At 34.1% G+C, this 23,383-nt stretch overlaps 2 pseudogenes; both read right to left on the bottom strand.

The window, feature by feature from the left end:
• Nucleotides 1-1,200: 1,200 nt before the first annotated feature.
• Nucleotides 1,201-12,661, bottom strand: LOC142640264 (cathecol O-methyltransferase 1-like; annotated as a pseudogene).
• Nucleotides 12,662-15,908: 3,247 nt separating this feature from the next.
• Nucleotides 15,909-18,678, bottom strand: LOC142641206 (anthranilate N-methyltransferase-like; annotated as a pseudogene).
• Nucleotides 18,679-23,383: the final 4,705 nt, after the last annotated feature.

The following is a 23,383-nucleotide window of genomic DNA, read 5'->3' as shown; positions in this document are numbered from 1 at the left end:
CGTATAAATAGTTCCTTGTGTGCAATGTTGTGATTGAGTCCATCATTCTAGTCACCCAACATCACTAAAATCTAGATTTCAAGTTTACTCTCTACAAATTTCATTGTATTAGGCTTTTGGGTCTATTCCCTTCTCACTATTAGGTTTGGGCTTAAATTGTGTCCTTGCAAATGTGTCCTTCTATTTATTTATATTTTTTAGATAACATTTTTTTTTTGAAAACTTTTCAAAATAATATTTTAGAAAGTTTTATTGATAAAGATTAAAGAATACTAAAAGATAATCAAGATGCTATTGCAGCCATAAAATGTGGAGGTAAATCCTCCATTAAGTAAACTTGAAGTTATCCTTTTATCCTGTATCAATGGGGGATTGAGTGAGTGGAGAGAATGGGAGAAGAAACTACAGGAAAAATTGTAGATAATGTCATGTTTAAATTTTAAGCATGTTCAGATATTCGACAAAGTTTAGATACCTCCCTTTTTCAAAAGTTAAAACAATAATAATAAATAAAATTTTTAATTAGAGTTGTCACTCTTCCGACTTTATTATATACTTAAATTCCAATATCTTTGCAATGAACCCTAGAAAATAATTTTGCCTCAAAGTGGCTGTATCAGTTCCTATATGAAAAAAAAAAAATGTGGCTGTATCATTCTTCCAGAGAGTGTGAAGTACGTCGGGCACATGAATTTATCAATGGGTCAAATAATATGTCTGCTTTTTTTTTTTTTTTGGTTGAGGGAAAAATAATATGTCTACTTAGATGCTCAATGGTAAGGCTAATGAAGTAACTGCTCTTTTGTTTGGCTTAGAGAATCCAGAAGAAGAGCCAACTTCAATGAGCCAGATTAAAATGTAATGGAGTCCTATGAAGATAGTGATATATGTTTCTAAATTCTAAGCATCTTCATCAGCCAAGAAATGAGGACTTTTCCCAAAAAATGGGACTTATGTTTATGTTAAAGGCTTAAAGCTCATCATAATATGTGGAATAAGCTCTTCCATGAGAAGTACAACATTGATTTTTCAAGCCTTTGGCAGGTGCAAATTTAAGCATTTCTAAATGATGGGCTTTCATTTTACGATATAATTTGAATTTAGAAATTTAGGGGCAATTTTATTTTGCAAGCATCTTTATTTTGAGGTTTTCAGAGAACTGAATGATGCCCACGCATTTTTTAATACTGCAAGCCAGCCTTACTTAAAAAACTCCTTAACACAAACATTACGGATAAAACATTCATATCTAATGCCACTAAATCCAACTTTGGTTGCCAAGGCCATGAATTCTTGTTGGGTCCTTTCCTTCCCTGCTGGGGTTTGAGTCATCATAATCAAATCCATTTGAGAGGCGCTCTTTGTAGAACTGCTAAATCTTTGGCGTAATTGGAAGAATTGCCTCAACGACTATTTCCTTTCCATCATGTGGAGTAGCATTGTGGCAGTTTTTCAACAGCTTTAAGCAATGTTCATCATCCCAATCATGAAGTATATACCACAAAATTAACCAATTACGATATTATTTGTCTTGAATTCTTTTTCTCTTTTTTGCGCGAAACATTTAATTTTAAAGGACATTACTGTCACACAAAAACAAATTCAAAGAAATAGTCCATAATTATATATATATATATATATATATATATATATATATATATATAAAATTGTTTATAATGCTAATAAAGCAAGATTATATGTCATAATTTAATCCCTATCCCAACTGATGTGGCTATTGAATTCTTGTAATTTGGTCCCATTTCTCATAAGAATGCCATTGCCACATCAATTGGATGTGATATAATTTATTAATTTATTTATTATTGTTGAGGGTGACAGATTTTTGAATAATTGTCTATTTCACTAGTGTATGAACTATGTACTTTCCACCCCACACATACCACATAATTATAAAGAGAAGTTCCTTGAGAGTGATCATAAGACGCTGATTAGAGGTTTTAAATCTAGGATCTCATGAAATATTAAGAATCACTAAACCAATCAGTTGGAATTTTTTGATGAGGTCTAATTGAGAGCTTAAGACAATATGATGGAAATGAAAGCATTTCCTGTATCATATTTGGATTTAAAACCATGGCTTTAGGTTAATCAAAACAAAATACCTACAAATTAAATCTAAAACTTACCTTCATAAAAATGTTGTCCCCTTTAGGAACGCTTTCGAACATATCTCCTCCCACATGTTCCACACTTGCAACATAAGTTTTATTTTTTTATTTTTTACACCTCTTTTTATCTACACAAATTGTGTATTTATAAACCCTAGGTAATCCAAGTCCTTAAAATTATGTTATTAGCATTATTTTCCACGAAAATTGTATATTCATCAAATTTCAAACTATTGAAATAAGAAAATGCCTTGACACAACAACATTATGAAGAAAAAAAAAAGGAGACTTATGAATCTATATATTACTAAAAGCTAAAACATAGTATTTAATGTTGTTACGCTCGCTACGCTCCTGTTGAGTCACCTCATCCTCCACGTCATGCTTTTTTTTTTTTCTATATCATTTTTTCCTTTATGATTTCTCTCTCTATTTTTTTTTTAATTATAAAATAACTAAATATAGATCATGGGCAAACATATTGATGCACTCTATTACCATTCAGCCGTTACCATTTATTTGTCTTAAATGTTATAATGTTTTTTGTTCTATGGTCAATTCTTGCCGGTCTTAAGTTCCCCAACCAGCCCCAATCCATTTTTAAGAAGTTTGTCCTTTCCTTTCTTTCTTATGTGTATCTCCTTCCTCATATTTGCATTTAGCTTTTACCTTGAAGGTGACACAAATTCCAAAAAACTATTACTTCCACTAAAATCATCTATCCATAAGTCATACAACATATACCAGCAAGGGTTGGTTCTGTGTAATGTAGTTCGAACACACATCATGGAAACCATCATGCTTGTCAGGGCCAGCGGCCATAGCTCCAACACGTATATTTGGGTTTGACTTTGAAGTGTCCCTCCATTTCCATTCTCCTAACTCCTTTACAGTTATACTTGATCTTATTCAGCCATCCAAATTGATTTCAACTTTTTGTTTTCTTCTTTCAAATTTCAAGTAGTTGTTAAAATTGAATAGTTCATTATCTTTTTAGTGGATACAATTAAAATTTCAAGTATAATCACCAACCCAAAGATGAGTTTTGTGTCTCTTCGTTTGTCTACCGTCACAATGTTTCCTATTCCAAATTTTCAATTTTTCACAACCTTATATCTCTCTCACTCACACTTCAATTATTTATTTAAGCTTTGCGATGTTATATCTACCAATGTACATTCTAGATATGATCACCCCATCATCTACAACGAAAAGAAATTAGTTCAACACAATCACCCCCATTAAGCTTTAGTTTTCACAATTTTGAGAAGACATCGATTGTTTTTGTCGGAGATTTTCAAAGTTAAGTCGGCAATCGAATAACCATTGAGGTAAACAAAACACACAATTAGAAATGATCTTCGTCTTTTTTTTTTTTCCTTTTCTTTTTGGTATTCTTGCATTTAGTCTTTATGAAGTGATTTTGTTGTTTTCTTTCCCCAATTTTTAATAATATTTACTTTTGTTATTCTTAATTGATTTAGAATTGTCAACACAATTTTATTTGGCCTGTCATTGTCGTGGAAATTCTTAATGTTGATATGAAACATATTGATAATGATTTATTATTTTTGTTTATATGTAGAGTATTGGGAAAGTAAAAAAATATTAGTGTAGTAATTTTGCTATTGTTGCATCACATGTGTTTGGTAAAATTCTTTTAGAAATCTTATGTGTTATTCTCAAATCCGTTTGTTATTTTTATTTGGTCATTCTATTACAAATAATTAGCATCTATGTCATTGGATTTTTAGCTAATTTGAGCTTCCTTGTAAGATACTTTGCTATTAATATTTTTATGTATAGATACTTGAGGAATTTGATTAATTCTTTATTGGAATTCGAATTATTCTTTTCTCTAAGCTCTTAGATTAATTTTTGAGGGTTAAAATGATAGTGTAGCTGTAAAGACATTCTTTGTGGTGTCCCATGTTTGTGGTTCAAACCCCACCACCCCCTCAACCACTATCACCTATGAAAAAAGAAAAGAAAAGAAGGTTAGTGTTAGTTTGAACACTAACATTTTGTGGTGTTCTTTGTGGTGTCCAATGTTTGTGGTTTTTTTTTTTCCTTTCTTTTTGGTGTTCTTCATTTAGTCTTTATGAAGTGATTTTGTTGTTTTCTTTCCCCAATTTTTTAATGATATTTACTTTTGTTATTCTTAATTGACTTAGAATTGTCAACGCAATTTTATTTGGCCCATCATTGTTGTAGAAATTTTTAATGTTGATATGAAACATATTGAAAATGAATTTATTGTTTTTGTTTATATGTAGAGTATCGAGAAAGTAAACAAAAAAAAATTAGTGTTGTAATTTTGTTATTGTTGCATTACATGTGTTTGGTAAAATTATTTTTAGAAATCTTATGTGTTATTCTCAAATCCATTTATTATTTTTATTTGGTCATTCTATTACAAATAACTAGGAAGTTGCCCGCGCGATGCACGGATAATGCTATATAAGCTTTTACGTAAGATGATTTTGAAAAATGTAGTAGATATATTATAACACAAACGGTGAATATTTTCATTGCTAAAATCACCTACAATTGCTTCTCAAAAAAAAAAAAGAAAAAAAAAAAAAAAAAAAAACAATCACCTACAATTATATCTGAAACTTTAGACCAAGTAGGCATATTTTGTTCCCTACCATTAGTTGATCATGAACCCAATTAGCTGCAAGGACATGTTGTACATATCAGACTCGTTGAACCTATCACTTTTCATTTGAAATTTCTAACCAAGGCATTGATCTCATCAAGCATCCTCAATAATATTTTAACTATATATAGCAATGTCAAGGTCATATAGTGAGTCATGTCTAGGCAAAGCAGTTAGCCCATTATCAATCTCTTTGGGTGTGCAAAATGGGGTTTTTCTCCAACTATCAAAAGTAACGACCCAATTTTGTGTTGGTTTTGGACATTCGATTGAAAGATGTAAGGACTTCGTCCTTCATTAGGGCATTGACATTGACACTCTCTCATAGAATTCATTGAAACATGGAGTTGAGCCTCCTTATATTAGCCTTATAATGTTAATTTAGGATGTTTTAGGTATCAGCAATTCTGATATGCATAAATAGAATTCCATCTATTTTAAATAAATATAATTATATATAATTATCCTAAAACCTAGTCCAAAAACTTGTTCTTAACCCACAATCCATCTTCAATACACATATGACAATAAACTAATTACCGAGTATAGTCACTCAACCAATTAATTAAATTTGAAAACAATTTATAGGAAAGCAAAAGTACAAATATAGTATTTAGAAAGTTCATGTTTGATTTAGGCGTAAATGCACTTTTAGTTCTTACATTTTGGCCCGATTTCTATTTTGGTCCCTACATTTTATTTTTATCACTTTTAGTCCCTAAATCAATTAACGCGTGATATTTAAGTCTTTGCCATCACTCAACTAACAGAAAATGCTGACGTGGCTGACGGCACAGTAAAATAATAATTAAAAAATATATTTTAGTATTAAAAAATTATTACATCAGCATTTAAATTAATTTTAATTAAATAAACAAAATTAAAAGCAAAAAATTACATGAATTGTGATCTAAAATGCTTCAATGTTCTTTAAACCCAGAAAACCCAGAATCAAACAAAATTAAAAGCAAAAAATCACCAAATCAAAGCAAACACAGGAAAACCCACATGAAACCAATTGGAGAACATCCTCTTATTTCTTCAATTAGGAATCTCCGGAATATCCACAAAGAATCCACTCATTTCTTCGATCATCTGAAGCTCTGAGTTCAAGGATCACAAGCGATTTGTGAGTTCCGCATGCTGAGCTTTGAGAATGTTGTTGGTAGATTCAATCGCCCCGTAGTTCCACTCCTTGGCGTTGATTTTCAGCACCAGATCGCGATTCGAGAGCTGCAAACGAGTCACCTCGTCCGTTAGATCCTCCAACTGCTTCTGCTTCCTCATCCGAGATCGCCTCGCCGATTCACGATTCGACAACATCCTCTTCCTCTTCCTCTCGTCCGATTGAAAAACGGCACCTACAGTCTGTTATCGAAAAGCTCAATCTACCTCCAAAGGAGCAAGAGGAACCAACTGGAGCTGAACTCGAACCCGAATCCGAGTCTGATTCATCTGGCCCGGGTCTGCTCCACGACGGCAGGCCAATCGAGTAGTCCCTCGCCAATTCCGAGTCGATCCTCAGTCCACTTGTCTCCGTTTGCAAATCCGTCTTGGGTTTTTCTTTCCGATCTGGGTAGTCTCAAATCCGAGCGATTACTTCGACCGGGTGTTCTTATGGGTGTGGGGTTTCTTTGGCCGGTGTGTTTGGATTCGAAGATGGATTTGGTTTGTTTGCATTGTTGTAATGCAAACGAAGCTTGGATTGTGGTTTTTGATCTATGTTAGGTGGGCTTGATCTAGTTTTTGATTTGGTTTTTGATTTGCATTTTTGACGATGTTGAATGGTTGTTTCTTGTTGACATTGTTGTTGCTTCTTTTTTTTTTCTTTTTTTTTTTTTTAAAATTTCTGGTTGTTTTTTTTTCCTGTGTTTGCTATTGTTCATGGCTTCATGCTATTTGATTTGGTGATGTTCATTTTTTTTCCCGTGTAGGCTTGATGTTCATGTTCTTTGATTCTGGGTTTTCTGGGTTTAAAGAACATTGAAGAACAAGTTCTTAATCTTTTTAGATCACAATTCATGTAATTTTTTGCTTTTAATTTTGTTTTTAATTTTTTTTATTTAATTGAAATTAATTTAAATGCTGACGTGGCAATTTTTTAATACTAAAATATATATTATTATTATTATTTTACCATGCCTCTAGCCACGTTAACATTTTCTATTAGTTGGGTGACGGCAATGACTTAAATGTCATGCGTTAATTGATTTAGGGACTAAAAGTGGTAAAAATAAAATGTAGAGACCAAAATAGAAATTGGACCAAAATGTAAAGACTAAAAGTGCATTTATGCCTTTGATTTATGATAAAAAGAAGTGGCAAAGTGCCGGTCAAAGACCAAAAGAGTTTGTTTTTCAAACAATTGGTAGATTTTGTTATATACATTTCTATAAAATTCATGCTTATAGTACTGTTGGAATAAATAACAGTCACACTAATAAAAATAAAAATAAAATGGAAAGAATTGACTTGTAATATATATATATATATATATATTCTTAAATGTTTTGAATTATTCTAATATCACTCACACATACACAATCAAAATGTTGCAAAATGGGCATCACTTAAGATAAATTTCATAGCTACAGAATTCTTCTATCTTGTTTATTTTATTTTATTCTGGTTTAGTGACAAAATTGTCAAGCTAAGCGAACCATAAAAACTATAGAAAAGAAAGAAAAACCAAAATAGTGTTTATTTGAAGCAATTTACAACGTTGCTTCTAGCACAGACCATATTTATTGTATATTGCTACAATTTACAATATGAGCACATAAAAAATAGTTTGCTGCTCCTGCATTAACTATTGCCTATAGCAAAACACTTAGCTATTTTATCAAACAATTTGCGTGAATATAAATAAAAGGCAACTGCGTCCAAACCAAAATTACAAAGTAAAATTAAAGATATCAAAGTAATAATGTAAAAATTTAAGAAACTGATAGAGAAATGGTTGTTTTTAGAGATTATATATCCACCTTTTAGAGGAAAAATTACCTTACGGTTCAACTTGGGATCTAAAGCATAGCTCCGAGAAGAAGATAAAATGGTTGAAGCAAATTGGCATCAATGGACTTGGGGGTAGAGGTATCTAATGGGATTTGGGTTATTGTCCAAAGAACTATTACATTGATTTATTTTCCTTAGTGTCTAGCAAGCTCTAAGGGCTACAGATAATATATATATGTGTGTGTGTGTGTATATATATATATATTGATTTAAAAAGAAATATATTAGTGCGCATCAAATTTAAAGGGGAACTGAAGAGTTAAGAAAGAGAAAGAGGTGAATTTGATTTTGCTAAACAGTAAGTAATGTGCATCTTTTCAATTTCTAAAAGGATGTTGGAATTTATTTTTCAAGTGAAGGTGATTTAGGAAAGTTAAATGCAATAATTAATCTAATAGAGCTCAAATAGAGTGCCACATGGCAGGACCTCATGTCTCCCGCATAAGGTCTCAGCTTATATATATACACACACACACTAGTAAATTGCCCATGCGATACACGGATAATGTTGTAATGTTTTATGTAAGACGTTTATGAAGAATTTTTTACATAAATTATAGCATAATTTTTAAATAAGTTATTTAGTATTGAGTTCATAATAAAAAAGCAATAATTATAAATTGCATACACATTAATCATAATTATTTAGTTTAAGTAATGAACAATAAAAGCACAACTTTGGAGGAATATTGTAAAGTAAAAGTTGATATATAATATGTCTTTTTCTTTCTCCTTAATTCTAAAACAAAATACACTTAAGGATTTCCCATATCAACATCCCAAATACCCATAGTCAATCACAGCTTTTAGAAAACCCTCTAGTTCACAACGTTTAACCTTAACATCAAAACCGTAATTGTAATTGTCACTCAATATAAAATGCAAACCCCCTTCCTTAGTTGTAGCCAACTTATACGGGTTAATATTAGATAGGACAATAATGTTGGAGCTAGGTAAATGTCATTGAAAGATTGAAAGTAAATAACATCTGGTCTGTGTGTATTTGACATGGGATGACATGAAGGGCTATGTATAGATGTATATAAAGGAGTTTGATAGGAATATTTTCAAGAAAATTTTCCAAGGTGCTACTTTCTATGTAAATATTTGGGTAAATGAATGCTTGAAATTCATATCTTCTTATATAAATTTCATAGGTTTCTCGTTATTCTAAATGAGAAATATAGGGGAATTTGAAAGCAAATATAGATTTAAAACCTAATAATTTTCAATTGTTACAATTATATGTCCAATTTGATTGATCAATTCCCTAAAGAACAAACAATAGACAAAGGTTAAAAGCTTCAATTTTTATTCCTCAAACCTCCTCATCAGCCAGGGAAAGGATTTTCTTTTTCTATAGTGAAACCATAATTTCCATCACAATTGAAGGATAAAAGAAAACATACTTTAACCTTACAATCAAATGATAAAATTACAAACAAATATATATCTAAAAAATCAAAGAATTTAAATATATCATGAGTAACAAAACTTAGCTAGCAATGAAACAACAAAACTTCAAACAAAAAAAAGATAACCTAGCGTGAATGATTTTGACACTGGTTTTCATCTCCTATTCCACTAAGCCATAGACACCCTTTTTCTATTTTTTCTCAAGTTACTAATAAAGTAGTTAAGAATGGTAGGAATGATCCACAACATTGTACGTGTACTTGTGAAGAGCCACTATTAAAGCTAAACATGAACAAGGGATTTCAGATTAATTGATGTACTTAGTAGGAGCATTTGGATGAGGATGGTACCAAACATGACAAAGCAAATCCAAACATAAGAAACAAAGGTCAAAATCATGCATGGAACGTATGTAAAGAAACATGAGGAGATAAGAGTAGATTCGAGAACATTGGAAAAGGTGGCAAAAATGGAAAAAGAAAGAGTAACCTGACCTTTTGGAAATTGGAATCACAAACACACAAAGAGATCAAGCAAGGCTTAGCTTGAGTGTGAAAGATATATAAATATTTGAAAGCGTGGAGAGCATGACTGTGGTGGATTTGAGGGCTATTCAGCTTCTGCACTCATTCCTTAAAGCTTGAGACAAAACCTCTTGCATGACCAAACGGAAGGAAAAGAGGAGACATAAATACCAGAATAGCAAGAGGTGAAAGTGTAATGTTGGGATTAGTGATAAACTTTGAGAATACAATGATTTATTGAGTAATAGTAAAAAGAATTTACTATGAATTATTGGGTAGGAGTTAAAAAACTTTAATGAAAAGAAGGTAAAAATGCTAAACACAAAGTGAGAGTGCCACATGGCAGGAGCTCATGCACCCTCGCATGAGATTTCTGCTTTTATATATATATATTGATTAGCATCTTCGTTATCAGATTTTTAGCTAAGCTGAGCTTTTTTTGTAAGCTTTTACTTTGCTATTAATGTTTTTATGTATAGATACTTGAGGAACTTGATTAATTTTTTCTTAGAATTTGAATGATTCTTTTTTCTAACATCTTAGATTAATTTTTGAGGATGAAAGTGATAGTGTAGTGGTAAAGACATTCTTTGTGGTATCCCATGTTTGTGGTTCAAACCCCACAACTCTCATCAACTACTATCTACCTATGAAAAAGAAAAAAGAAAAAAAAAAAGGTTAGTGTTAGTTTGAATAAAATTTGATGTTCCATTATTTACTTAAATATTACATATATGCAATGCTTAATTCATTTAACATTCTTGAATTAATTTTTTGTTTTTTCCCCTTTTAGTCTCTTTGTGATTTTGAAATTGCACAAATTCTATTACATAGCACTAGATTAAGCCTATGTTGTAGGAACAACAAATGCAATGCCTAAGGTACCCCTAATTTTGCCCAATTAAGCATCACACCACATAAATTTCTCAATAAAGTTGGTTTCTATAACGAAGTCATTGGTATTTTTAATGCAAACCTTAATGGAGAATGAACTTTTATATTCCATAAGTATGTACAACATATGGAACATGAAAAATAACTTACTTGTACAAAGTTTTGAACAATAGTTTTTGAATAGTTTTGTATAATTATGCTATAATTGTCGTAGTTTAAATATGTTAATGCCATCTTCATTCTGAAAAGTGAGAAACCATGAAAAGCAAAGAGCAAACTAACATAGTTGATCATGATTAAAAATTCTTTGATTAATTCCTCTTGGTTGAACGTGTACACTCCCTATAAAACAATATCTTAATTTCACTAAGTTGAAGGTAGTATTCTATTCAACCATTTTGGTAAATTTTTGAATTAAAGTTATAGATTCTATCTTCGATGTTTGTGTTGGATGATTTATGTATATAATTGGCTGTTCAAACTAAGAATTCCCCATCATATGTTATTCTCTGAAGATCTTATTAGTTGTATAGATGATACTTTAGGTTAATGGGACAAGATCAATAAAACATGATTTTTATATAATAATATCTAGATGATACTGCAATGTCATGATGGGTAGCTAGGTTGGTCTTATTTTACTATATAATCTAGGTAATCATATGGTTAATGAATTTGAAGAGTTATATATTGCGGGATTTATTCATATGTTCATATGATGAAAAAATAGTTTGCTATTTGCATTTTATTTTACTTTATGATGGAGTATATGATTTATTGATTATAAAGAAAGAAATGTTGATCTATGTTTTGGAGAAAAATATAACTATAAAAGGTGGTTCATGTACATTTGTATAGTAATTAACAAAATATACATGGTTACAACTTGATTTAATGGTTCTCATACTATAAAATAAGTCTAATAGTTCTCACACTATAAAATAAGAGATAATTTTTTTTATTACATTGTGTTTCAAATTTTTCTGCGTGCGACTAGTTTAAATAATACCGGGATAAGGTGGGGCATGTTGTAATACATGATGCAAGTCGAAACTAATGCCTTTGATGTGAGGGTATTTGGAAGTGATCGAGGTTTAGAGTAACTCCTAGGCTACCGCCAACATCAACAAGTTGCCTGAGTTGCTCAAAGCCTTTGTAAACTCAACAATATGCTTAATAACAATATTAGTGTAGTTGAGCATCGCGGTTTTAAAATTCTGATTGAACCTGGGGTTCAAAGAGAGATACTCAAAGACATGCATGCCATAGACCTGTTGAATGGAATCCATCCCTCAAGAATTGAGTCTTTACATGCCACTCATGCATGTTAGAAGTTACTAAAACGTGATGGACCACTAGAGTAGTACTCGACTAGCATTTCATAACAAATTCACTTGCAGGCAGTGCCAAAGTTGTCATGTAATGAGCAAGGTAAATAAAAAGGGTTGTGTTAATGCGCACCGCAAGGTGCCCTTTAACAACAATATTTTTGTATTTTTTCTGACAAAAGTTCTTGTCTTTATTCATGTTTATATCAAATTTTAACTTTTTAAGTAGTATGTGGTGTTCTTTTTGACTTTTTCTGACAGTTTTTTTTGTCCTTTTTCACCTTAGCAAGCACCGGTGCTTGTTAACAAATCCTAAATAAAAAAGGAAGGAAAGGCAACACAAAGAAAACCTTGTCATGAAGCGAGGCAATCATGGGGGCCAATGATACCATCTTCATTGCGCACAAAGTGTTTAGACATGGGAGAGAGAAAGAGTGTAGAGTCTCTGGAAAGAACCAAACTCATCAGCAACCATAGAGCAACCAAGCATAGAGTGGCTGGTCAGCATTCTGAGTATGCGGTCCAGCATAATGGCGGCATCGGGAGCATTTGTGCTACAATCTGTGAAGGGGAGAGGCCATTACATATTCTTTAAATTAAATTGACTCTCTTTTTGTTCACAAATTGGAAATTTTGTTAGTGGATTTATAAACATTGAGAATGTTCTGACCAATATATCTTTTTTGTCTCCATATTTAGGGTTATTGTTAATTTTGTGATAGTTGCAATAATTTTTTAAATTAATATATTTTCAAATAAACAAATTTTCTATATATACGTAATAATTATAAAAATAAAAAATCATAAAACTTAGGTACAATACCCTAGATGCTATTCCTTAAGTTCTTCACTTAAGATTGAGCCATGTGGCTACTGAACTAAAAATTATACTTCAATCTCATTAAGAAAAATCCACATGACAGATCTTAAGAGGAGAATCTAAAAAATACCAACTAAGTACTATACCTAAGTTTTAAGTTTTATTCTAATGTTACAACTCACAACAAACTTATAAATAAGTTTAGTTATTTCATCACAACACATTTTATTATCAGTAATAAAGATTACAATTTTTGTTGTAATCCTTATTCAATATACCAAACGTGCCCTAAATTAATAATAGAGACCAGACCAAATTAACTGTCAGTTGAAAATAACAGAAATCAAATTAACTGTTACCAAAATATAATAACTAAATTGAAAAAACACCTAAATATATGAACCAAAATGATATTTTGGCCATGATTGTATCAGTAGCAAAGGACAACTTTAATTACTATGGACCGAGGGTGACAATTATGTGGGGATGGTTAATTATTGCTCATAAGCAAACAATCGTGATGAAACTCCTTGTTATGAAGGTAAGTCAATCATTGGCCATATTTGGTGGAGTACTAAGTCTACTACCACAACAATTATCGTAACTTTTGTCACAACTCATCTATGTAACAAGTTGTAAGTGGTGAAAAAACCAAGGGAGTCAATCTCGTACCAGAGGCTATACTGGTTTGACTAGTGGAACGATATATTTCGATACCGGTCAATACCGGTATACCGTTTCGAGTTTACCGTTATTATATATATATATGTGTGTGTGTGTGTGTGTGTGTGTGTGTGTGTGAATTATAATAAATATAAAAATTTACCATAAAACATTACCTCAATTCAAAACAAATTATTCATGATTTTAGACTATAGCATCAATTAAAAAAAAAAACACAATATAAAAAAAAAAAAAGTTGAATTGTTTATTGCTTACTAAAAAAACAAATAATACTAATAAGTTAATGCAAGTAAGTTATTATTCTATCTTACAAAAATTCAAAAATTACAAAACTAAAAAAAAAAAAAAAAATTTCTTGTATTGGCCAATACACCTGGTTCAGGCCAGTATTGCCCGAAATTGGCCGGTATGGCTAGTACATGGCCAGTATTTAAATCGGTATAAAACGTTGGTGTTTCGATATCAGTATATATACCGGTACGTTACATACCGGCCGGTACAACCGGTACTGATATGGTATCGACTACCTTGAAAAAAACAAATAATAGGTCAACAATTCTCCTACTTACAAATTGCCACAAGCGTAAATTATGGCAAAGTTTATGAAAATGGTTGTAGTAACAGACAGAATATTTGTGACTGTTTCTAAAAAAAATGTGATTGTAATTGTAAATTATGCAAGGAAAAAAGGGATCCACGTGGCTATCCTCTAGAGTTGGAAGGAAAAATCCAAGAAGAAAAGTCTCAGCAACAAGCCAACAACTGAAAGAAACATACGAAGCTAGTGACCATACAGCTAATGTGAAGGCCCGCCTCCTGGATTATCTTAGGTTTTTCATTCACATGGTACTCTTTGTTAAAGGACACAATAATGGGTCTTGTCAGTAATTCAGAGGGTTCAGTCTCATCTATCTCTCGACGAGCATGAGATGGATAGATATCTCATGTAAGCAAATGTATATTATGTTTAACATGAGGGGGAGGACTCCGGAAATATGGTGTATTTTTTTCTCATGTAGGCCAGGTGTATAGACATTCCATCACTTGACCATCCTGATTGTTTTAATTGACTGTTGACCATCTGATTGTTTTAATTGACTGTAAATATTTTACTTTTGACCAAATATTTTATCAAAAAAAATTGTAAAATATGAAAATATTTTATGTCGAACAAATGGAGCATTAGTTGCATAATACTTTTTTTTTTTTTTGCTGAACATTAGTTGCATAAAACATTATTCGTAGGGAAAGACATCTTGTGCATCTCCAATACGACTAGGAAAGTGTGCATTCTCCCCTCGTTTTCCATGAGTTTAAGGCAAGCTACCTAACCTTAAAAGATCAACTTGTTCTTAGGCATCACACGGAGAGCTTAATTTGAACTTTTTGCGCTTTTCTTTATTTCTTTTATGCAACCATCTATGCTGTATTCCTTTCCAGTGGTTTGCATGCAAGAACCTGGATTTCAAACCAGACAGGTTAGTGTCAATTTGCTATTTGGACTCTTTATCACCAAAAACTTAGTTCCAATTACATAATTTTTTTCAGCTTGGGTCATCAACAAAATTTCAGGCAAGCTCTAGAAATAATTAACTTCATTTAGAGGGAGCAAAGGAGAAGGACCCTGATTAATAACAAGGTTTGAGTAAGATATGCAACACAATTACTTGCAATAGGTAATAGGAAATGAAAAGAGCTGAAGGGGATGGAGAGACATCCGCAAACAAATATTTACGTTTCGAGTCACATAATATTAGTGAGTTTGAACCTCTTTTCTGAAGGTAAGAGAGCAAACTAGGATCTAAGTAACCATACACTCCATCATGATCGGTTAAGAGTAAATGTGGTATGTTATGATGATTTTGAGCATCTCAGGAGTTCTCATACTGCAGCCGGCCTGCAGCAGGAAAACTTATCAATAGTTGTGCATACTCAGCAAGGTAGTTTGTGATCAAATGAAATTTGCCACTCGGGGATTTCAGGGCAAAAACCACAAGGATTATATGCATCAACAGAAGCTTCATGATAGCAAGCTTTAAAGATACAGAAATGTTCAAATCGACAGCAAACACAAAAAGTGATTGAAACAAAGGTTATGGCCATTCAAAAAACCTTTCTACATATTTCTCAACAAGAATGATTCCCTTGGTCACAAAATTTGACTCTGACCAGATCAAACACCTTCCAACAGGAGCACTTCAATAGTGATAATAGACTCACAGATATGTCGTAAAACCACACTTCAATGGCTGATTGATGATTGAAGAAACCAGCACAAAATCAGAGAGAGATGAAAAATAGGAAGCTAAAATCTCAATTCTCACAGAATGAGCCACAAACAGGCTCCCCTAACTAATCTGAGCCTTGGCTATCCCTTAACATGAAAAGGTAGCCAATCACAGCATCCACATCCGAGAATGCAGGTGCTGCACTATTTGATGAAAGATAAAAGGTGTGCCATCATTAGCTTCATTAATAAGAATAATTTCATTATCCAATATTTACACACAAAACATCCCATATTGATATCATAATATCACCAGAAACTGGTTGTTATCCAATCTCAGTAATTAGGCAAAACAGTTTAGAAGAGATTGTCAGCTCCAACAAAAGATACGTTCAACCTACTGCGCAAATGATACAGATTCCTTATCTTTCTTATTGAACTCCATAACAGCCGAATTGCAGACAAAACAAGCAAAAGAAATTGTCTTAAATCCAGCTCCAAATGCTAAGTCAACCAATTCGTGTTGCATCCGCACCTTTCCTCCCGGTTTTTGAGTCATCATAAGCATATCAAGTAGGGATTTGCCCCTTGCAAAAGTGGTCATCTCTGGGAAAATTGGAAGAATTTGCCCCACAACGATTACCTTTCCGTCTTTTGGAAGAGAATTGTAGCAGTTCTTCAACAACTTCAAGCAGCGATCGTCACTCCAATCACGAAGTATTCCCTGCATAATATCCATAATCTCATGATATTACTGAATTTATTTCTTAATTAAAAAGAAAGATGGTCCTTTAAGTCATCAGTACAAGTAAATCAGGAAATAATGCCAGAAAAACTCAAAACTCACATTCAAAAATATGGCATCTCCTTTTGGAACACTCTCGAACATATCTCCGGCAACATGTTTCACACCTGCAAGACAAATTAACACATCCTTTAATCTAAGCACTCAATGAACTAATCCCCAAAAGCCATCTAGGTTCTTGTAACATGCAGTCATGCATTAACAACCACAAGTCAGTAATATTGAGTTGGCTAGATTTAAATAATCAGTCTCAACAAACAATATGAGATTTTCCATTTTGGCCATCTCAAATGATAGATGATTTGGAGTTACTCTCTCTGTTTCTCTCAATTTAGAATGCAGTTCTGGAGTGATGTAGTACAAAGAAATTGATAATATGAAGGTTGTAAAGAGTACAATAAACAGTACAACAGAAGAGACCTGGTGGAACTGCACTTAAATCAACTCAAGTGATGAAATATAAAATGCAATATATCACCAACCAGTTTATTGATCATTTCAATTTCAAATCCCAATAAAAGAGCTCGTCAAATTGAAAGTTACCTTTGGAGAAATGATACAAAAAATCCACAATATTATTTCGAATATTACATATCGAAGAGACATCATACCAGGAAAGGGTGGGGCATGTTTTATGACATGAGGCAAGTCAAAGTTAATGCCCTTTATATTGGGGTATTTGGAAGTGATTAAGTTAAGTGCCACTCCAATGCCACCACAACATCAACCACCTGCTTGAGGTTCTCAAAACCTTTGGAGGACTCAAGGATCTTCTTAACAACTATGGCAGCGTGGCTGAACATTGCTGTGTTGAAAACTTGACTGAACCTGCCGTCCCTGCCAGCATGCTCATAGGCATGCATTCCATGGACCTTGTTAAATGGAAGTCCGCCTTCAACAATGGCATTCTTCAGTTGAGACCTAACATTCATTCAATTCAATAACAAAGTTAGCCACCATTAGAAAATTTTTGATGAAGTCTGGGAACAACTAGCATAAGGCACAAGGGTAATCCCTTTGAAATGGGTGTTAGACCACATTATTAAACTACTTGACTATGCCAAAAAATCAACCACAACTACAATTCCTAATAGGTAACAATGACTATAATAACAACAATGAACATAAATCCAAACACCCAAATGTCTTGTAGCCAGATGGCATCCACCACTCCCCTGTCTCCCAAGTTGGGGACTTGGGCTCGACCCACCACCCCAAAAATCAAAACAACAACAACAACAATAATAAATCTAAGTATTGAATTAACAATACTTTGTCCTAATGCAAGTTTGTCATTGTCGTTTATCATTCTACTCTACAACTATTACCATAAAAGTTAATTGGAAGTCCAAAAACTTAACAAAAATGATCAGCACCAAGTGGGGGCAAAAGTAATATAACAAATTGACTAATCAACGAGTTATGTATGTCAAATAGTGCTGTGGATTCAAGCAAATTATCCCAGGAACATTCTCTATGGCAGGGAACAAATCACAAAGCATAACATGAAAATTGCAAAACAGAACTAATTAAAACGAATGAAGAAATAAAGGGATTTCTTTATGATTTAAGAAATAAAATTAAAAAATATATATATCAAAAAGTGATGACTGAGTCACTGACCAACTATCCAAGTAAACTTTGTCATGAACCAAATCCATCAAGGGTGCCAAGGAAACCCCATCTAGTTGGTTACCACGCGCAAAGTACTTGGACACTGAAGTGAGACAGTATCGCCTGCGAGAAGTATCATCATCCAAAGGGACACCAAGCACGCCATGGTGCACCAGTAGGCTACAAATGCGGTTAATCATGGCTGGTGCGTCCGGGTTCGTAGTGGGCATTTGAGCCACAATCTCCTCAGCGGAGAGCTTGACACTGGGACCCACATTGGCCAAGATGTCAAAGACACCAAGGTCTATGGCTGTGTATATAGCCATGGGTAGCATTGACCCGTACACCAGTTCCATAGCCTCAGAGAAAGCTTCTTCTTCTTCTCTTTTTTGAATGCGTTGTGATTCTTGGTCGTCAATGATTGTTGTCGGGCCGATGACGATGTGGGTTTGTGCTGAAGATGATGAAGCCGCAGCAGCAGCCATTTGTCTTGCCTTCTGACGCCTGTTCCTGCCCATGGCTCCTCCTCTTGCTTTGTTGGTGAGAAATGACCAATGAAGAGTCAAATAAAGTCTAGAAGGATGTCAAAGATTTTATAATAACTGCCTCTTTTTAACATGTGGTACTTACTCAATGAGTACTATTTGTGCATTTATTTTGAGCCACGATTCTACTTATACACTTTTCCTCATGAAAATCATTATTTTAACAAATTTTGGCATGAAATTTTGAAAAATGATGCATATGATGGTCAATGGTTCAAGTATCACAAAACAGATCACCCCCGGTTTGGTCACAAAATCAATTCAGCGTGTCTAGTAGCTAAGCTGAACTCCAAAAATAATATTCAAGCAGAAGGAATTGTCCACCCTCCAAAAGTACATTGGGTAACAAATGCCGACGGAACTATTCACAGACACACAGACGTATCTTGGATATCCTGTCACTATTCACTCACAATGGCAGAATCCCTCAATCAAGGAATCCTTCCGGACATTGTGCCAGCAAATCCAGATGTTTGCCGACAGCAATGGCCCCATCAACACCATTGGGAAATGCCCAGCCCTTTCGACTTCGATGATCCTTATTACCATAACCATGATCCAGAAGCGGACATTGATGAAGAATGGTTCCAAGGAAGAGATGATTAAAGTAAGATATGTACAAAAGAAATATGCAAAAAAAAAAAAAAAAAAAAAAAAAATTCGTGGGACCCACTTTGGCCCCACTCTTGTCTTGGCTTCCCTTCCTACATTGCCGTCACACTTCTTTCAAGTTTCCATGCATAATAGCTCGTCCTTTCCTTCAGTTCCATGATTCCTATTGTCAGAAGATAATTTTGCAGAAGCCAGCTAGCACTGATTCCTCCACCAGCCTTCGACAGCTGTAAAGCAAGAAATATGAATTCACACTTTGTTACTGTAAATTATTTCGTCCTCTTGTAAAATGTTTGCCTATAAATAGGCCGTTTGTATCATTAGTTCAGCAGAATGAATGAGAGTAAGAAAGCAGAAAAGAGAATAAAAGTTAGAGAGTTTAGAGAGTCAGCCAGTTTGTGTAATATTTTACAGTTTATGTCTTCCAGTCCTGTAAAAAACTTGTTCAATATAATAATATCCATCAGTTTGTTGTACCTTGTTCTGTGTTCTATTCCATATTTTGTAGTTATTTTCTACAGTATTTTGGCAATATATGCCATTAATAAGCTTTCATGATCTTCTTACACCCTCCTATGTTCGTCTTGTAGTTGTAAGTCGTCCTTATTCACATTCCACCAATTCCACATTCCTCCAGTAGCTTCCTACTTCATGAATTAAGTTAGTTTTTGTAGTTTTGTCCTTCTTTGTATTTTAGTTATCCTTCGTCTTTTACATTGGTTTCGTCCCTTTCTCTTACTTCTTCGTCCATTCCTCCCTCTATTTGGTATCAGAGCAATGCAAAACTGCTATGCAACACAAAACTGCTAAAGCCTTGCAACCAGTTTCACTCTCCTTTGATTAGTATACTTGAATTATTGTCCTGATTAGTATGCTCTGTGATTTACAGTTGCCACTTATTGTGGATCCTTTGTGAAAATCACATCAGAACACTGGATTTGATAATCAAGTGGAACACTAAGGAGTTGTACTAAAAGTGTCAAAGAATTATTTTTCCTGAGTTATCTAGTGGACGTGAGCCTAGGAGTGGCGTTTTAGTCCTGTCAGACCTTAGGAAAATTTTTCTTCATTTTAGAAACTATCATGGCTAGTTCATCATCCTTAGCAGTCACAGATACCATTACCACTTCTTGTGATCTTTCCCTTTGTAAATCTACTGCAAATAGATTAGACTATTTATATGAAATATCCCATGTCACTGAAGATGGTAAAATACCTATTACAGATTTCCCTATTGTAAATCCCTATACTGTGTTTGATAAACTTCAAAAAACCTTCAAAAAATCCATAAAAATTTTTTTAGGTCCTTCTCATCCTTCTAGTGTAAAGAGTATGTCCAAGCCTCAAAATTTGACCAGTTTAATATTCCAGCCAGTGAAAAAGAAAATTTCATCACTCTTGCCCTGCCTAGAGAATTTGTCATTCCATGGCAAAGACAAGGTTATACTCACCTCCATTTTGGTGCAGTAAGACTCGCACTCACTTTTCATGGCAGAAAAGGACTCCCTATAGCTTCTAGAATTGCTCTTCTTGATTCTAGATTTTTGGAATACCACAATGCAGTTATAGGAACTGTCCAAACCACACGCAATGCGGGAACAGTCTTTGTCACCCTTTTCCCCAATTTCAACATGTCTCTTAAAGACCCTCATCTTTGTGATGCTCTTAAAGTCCAAGTCCAAATTACAGGAGCTTCTCAAGTGCATGATACTTTTGCAGCTACACTTCACTATCAGCTTGCCTACAGACTCCAAAATCATGCTTTTGACATAGCTATACCAGAGATAGCCCAGTCCAATGATGCTCTTTTGATTCAAGTTGATCCAGGCATGACGCCTATGTGCACATTTGTTCCAAGACAGTTGAACAAAGATCAGATGAAAAAACTCTTTCCAGAATCATGGATCACAAAATATGAGACTTTTCATCAGGCATCTCAGCCAATCCAGTCCAACACTCATTTCTTCATCAGAAACCAGAACGGTGATGTTGAAGTTAGGTTTATGACAGCCACACCAGAAAAAGAAGAAGTCACGGTCTTTTCTATAGCTATGATCCAACCAGTTTCATATGAAGGTCTTGATGGTCTTCAGATTAAAGCATTTAGAGAAGATGGAAAACCTGTCTATGAAGGAAAATCATCCACTGGACACATATGGTGGGATGTTTGTGATTGTGAAGAATGCAGAGAAGAAGAAATAGTTGAAGAAGATCAGGAAAGAAGAAAGAAAAAGTCTTCACAGCAGCTTCTTAAAGAAAGATATGAAGCAGGAGACCTAGAAGTTGACCTCCTTGGAGAACCTTCAGGAAAATTTGACTACTATGTCCTTTATCCCAGATCCAGAAAACAAAAACCTCCATCCCTTTCCCCATGCAAAGAAAGTCATTATCAAAACCAACAAAACCAGAAACCACCTTTGATCCCATATTACCAGAAAGTCCTTCCCCAAATACAAAAATGTCAACCCAAGCCTTCCAGTCAAACCCACACACAAAAGCCCTTACCTTGTTATATGTTTGACCAGGCATCACCCTCCTATTCACAAAATTTTCCTCCTTTAGAAAGTTTTGACCACCCATAAGCCAATTTTAAACATGTTTGGAAAATTAAAAACCCTGTTGGAACCAATCCAAATGGAAGCAAAAAACAGGTCTCATCAGCTGAAGCAGCCCTCAATTGGCAGGCAGAAAATGTTGTAGCACAGAACCAAGTCCTTTCGAAGATCCTTAACAATCAACAAAAGTTGACTGAAGCAGTAAGTCATACCTTCTCATCCTCAAATTCTCTCATTGAAGATTTGAAGAAGAAAATACAATCAGTTGAACAAGAATTGGAAACAATTGCCTCCACAGTAAAAGATTTGTCTGTCTCCTTTCCACTCATCGGGCAAAAAGAAAAAGAAAAAAAGCAGTTATTGATGCAACTCCAGTCTTTGGAAAACTCACAAAAGGCAGCTACCCAAGCTCTTTCAATGCAAGTCTACATGCCATACCAATCTCGTCAATCACTGTATAAAGATCTGTCCATACCTGTACCCTCACCATTTTCCCCAGTTTCCCCATACCAAAACCTCCAACCACTAAACATGACACATCTAGCCCAAAATCCTTTCAAACCATGTGGAATTTTTTCCAGCACAACAAACCCAACACCACCACCTCAACTAGAATCTCAACCCAGACCAGAACCTCAAGCCAAACCACAAAAGGAACCTCCTCCCATCAAAAAGACAAAGAACCCTTATACCAACCACTAGATCCAACTATTGGTGCTTCCTCCAGACCCCCAGATATGAACATGTTGGCCATAAATTCTGATCCTCCGAACCCGATATCATTATTTCTCAGAACTTTAACTCTTCAAGAACCAACATAACCCTTTGTTCTTCCGGTCATTGATGACACAGATTTAGACTTATCTGGCCTTGATCTAGATGAAGTCTTCATGACTGAGCCAAAAGTAGAAGAAGAAGATGATGTCCTTCGCCCTAAACAACCTCCACCTCCACCACCAATATTTCCTACACCACCTGTCATCCCTGATCACTACACAAGATTAACCTACTCATCAACCACAGATTCAAAGCACTTGTTTACCCTTGATAACAGTCCTCCTTCAAAATGGCATGATGAGATTTTCAACATGTATTCATGATGTACAGCAGAACTTCAAGCTCCAAACAATACAGTTGCCCAGATTATTGCCAAATTTGTAGCAAGACTTACAGGCAGACTAAGACAATGGTGGATTAACCTTGGAGAATACAGGCAAAGACAAGCAGCCCAGAGTAACACACTCGAGGATTTTTTCACGATCCTCCATAATGAATTTCTTGGTTCATTAGCCCATTACACTGAAGTAGCCAGAGATGAATTCCTACTGATGAAATGCTGTTCTTTTGAAAGGAAAGATTTGGAAAAACATTTTGACAGAATGTCCAGCAGATACTACGCCTTCAATGGCATGGATGATGTGAATTCCAAGCACACCTTCTTGAACTCATTCCCAGAACCACTTGGTGATGAGACTCTCCGTATGATGAACCTTCAAAAAATCACTTTGCAGCAAGCCTCTTTAGGAGAGATTTATCAACATGTCCTTATTGCT

This window comes from Castanea sativa, chromosome 6, assembly GCF_040712315.1.
Source record: "Castanea sativa cultivar Marrone di Chiusa Pesio chromosome 6, ASM4071231v1".
Lineage (NCBI taxonomy): Eukaryota > Viridiplantae > Streptophyta > Magnoliopsida > Fagales > Fagaceae > Castanea > Castanea sativa.
Note: the sequence above shows the minus strand (reverse complement) of the source record. Positions and strands in the feature narration are given on the sequence as shown.